Source organism: Babylonia areolata, chromosome 23 (genome assembly GCF_041734735.1).
Source record: "Babylonia areolata isolate BAREFJ2019XMU chromosome 23, ASM4173473v1, whole genome shotgun sequence".
Lineage (NCBI taxonomy): Eukaryota > Metazoa > Mollusca > Gastropoda > Neogastropoda > Buccinidae > Babylonia > Babylonia areolata.
This window is the reverse complement of record NC_134898.1, coordinates 15,275,572-15,278,071: the sequence shown is the minus strand read 5'-3', so window position 1 is coordinate 15,278,071 and position 2,500 is coordinate 15,275,572. Positions and strand designations below refer to the sequence as shown.

The following is a 2,500-nucleotide window of genomic DNA, read 5'->3' as shown; positions in this document are numbered from 1 at the left end:
AGAAAATCGTCTTTCACAGAGGATGACATTGTCCGGAACGAGCGTTACAGCATCAGATTTCTACTTAGAGAGAGATTCGAATCTGGGCAGAACATGTTTGGTTTAACTCACTCAGTACGGCCAGTCTTCTCTTCTCCTCTACACTGACCCCTCGGATGTCCAGTGGGTGTCTCAATGACTCAACCTTTAGCTTCCATTTTCAGAATTGTGGTATCTTTGTCAACATTCACCTCTTCAGTACAAGAGCCTTCCGCTTGCAATATTTTGATGGTGATAATTGGGGTGAAACGCTGTTAACGTCGTCTCTTTCGCCGTTCGTATGGAGGGAGTTAAAAGGTAATGGTTCTGTTGCCTTTTTACGGCCATCCGGGCAGTTAATTTACATGCACTGTGTATAGCACTCGACACAGAAAGGCGTGGCCTAGTCCTTTCTTTCTGCTGTTTGAACCTTTTTCACCTGAAATCAGATAACCCATTCACACCTGCGTGGAATGAGGAAGCTCAGAATAAAGTGCTTTTTCTCTGAAAGAGGCTATCGATCGCTGCTCACTGTTGAGTACTACATCGGGCGTCACTGTCTTAACGATTCACCTACAGCGCCAAAGATGCTCTGGTGGTATCAAAAAAAAAAAAAAAAAAAAAAAAAAAGCAGTCTCATCAGTTTGGAATGGACATGATCTTTTTCTATTGTATCGTCAAAAAAAAAAAAAAAAAAAAAAAAAGAAAAAGAAAAGAAAAAAAAGAACAAACAAAAAAGCAAACAAACAGAAAAAAACACAGCAAAAACAGCAAACAAACTGATAAACATTATTAGCAGTATCACAGGACGGAATATTGGGGGAAAAAAACAACAACAAAAAAACTAACGAGAAAAAGAAATGAAGAATGAAAACTCACCATACACCATTTACAGCCGTCGACATAAGATTGTTGGCCCACACTTATTTTAATCGTTAAACACAGGATACAACTAGAGAGAGGAAGAAAACAGAGGATACGCGAGAAAATGAAATAAAGTGGATAAAATATAAAAAAAGAACGAAAAAAAGAAAAGAAAGAGTTAAATCGAAATTAAACCAAAGACATCGTGAATTCAAACTACACAAAACAAACCAAAATATAATAGAACAGAACACCAAAATAACTAGGTAAAATTAAAAAAAAATAAAACCAAAATAAGACGAAGCAAACCAAAGCAAACTAAGCACTTCAAACAAGCGATCAGAGAGAGATTCAAGAGTCAAGGTGATTTATTCATATAGGCCATGGCCCCTAATGAAGGGGTATACGAACAGACAGCAACAAAAAAACAAAACAAAGAAAAACAAAAACATTTCACATAATACAACATGCATAAAAAATTCGATATAACATAAGTTCAAATGAAAAACTAGCCTAGCAACAAAACAGTGTTTTCATGACGTAATAGTTTCTCGGACTTTGAAAGCTTTATATAAATACAAAGCAAGGTTTCTAACAATTTCACAGGATGTTGAGGACATTAACAAGTTCAATTTACACATATTTGGTTGTCTATAATATTTAGGCTTAATAAATGATTCTCGAATATTCCTCAGAGCTGGACAACAAAGGACAAAGTGCATTTCATTTTCTGTCGAATCTTTGCATAATGGACAAATCAGATCCGTGTCATTACATATTCTGTATCTATAACGATGAACCGCTAACTCAGAAATACCTAGTCTGAATCTTGTTGTTATATATTTCAAATGTCTATCCATATTTAACATCAGGTAAGGTTTCAAATCTGGGCCATTGCTGAAAAGATCACAGAGAGAGAGAGAGAGAGAGAGAGAGAGAGAGAGAGAGAGAGAGAGAGAGAGAGAGAGAAGAAACTCATACCTCTTCGATCTGCCACAAGCCGCAACTGACCAGTCCTAGTATACTTGTCAATGTACACATTCACACACCGAATCCTGACTTCACGAAACGGAAGTGTCAGCCAGGAAAAAGGCCATATCCACACCCGGTGACCCAGATGGCAGGACAGGGGAGATTACCAATGTTCATACTAAAGCAGCGTCGTGTCATCGTACTTAGTAACGTGGCAACACGACAACGTCACCAAAAGAAGCGAGTAACACGTGCAATGTGGATCCGGAAATGTGGATCCTGTGGACAGGAAAGATTTGTCCGTCTCCATCCATGGAGTGTTTCCCTTCGCGACCTCATTTAAAATTCTTCAGTTTGAAAGACAGTTTTGATTTATGAATTAATGCAGTCACTCAATTAACCGTAGGTATTGTGTACTATGACACATGGTTGTATACTATGTGTGTGTGTGTGTGTGTGTGTGTGTGTGTGTGTGTGTGTGTGTGTGTGTGTGTGTGTGTGTTTGTGTGTGTGTGTGTGTGTGTGTGTGTTGTGTGTGTGTGTGTGTTGCTTTGGTCTTTTTAGTTTCACAACACTGTGTGTGTGTGTGTGTGTGTGTGTGTGTGTGTGTGTGTGTGTGTGTGTCTGTTGCTTCGGTCTTTTTAGT

The 2,500-nt window shown here is 38.5% G+C and overlaps 1 protein-coding gene across 1 annotated transcript in view; it reads right to left on the bottom strand.

Moving 5' to 3' along the window:
- Positions 1-2,500, bottom strand: part of LOC143298292 (uncharacterized) — an 11,774-nt gene that overhangs the window by 2,310 nt on the left and 6,964 nt on the right. The gene's annotated exons all lie outside the window — the stretch shown is intronic.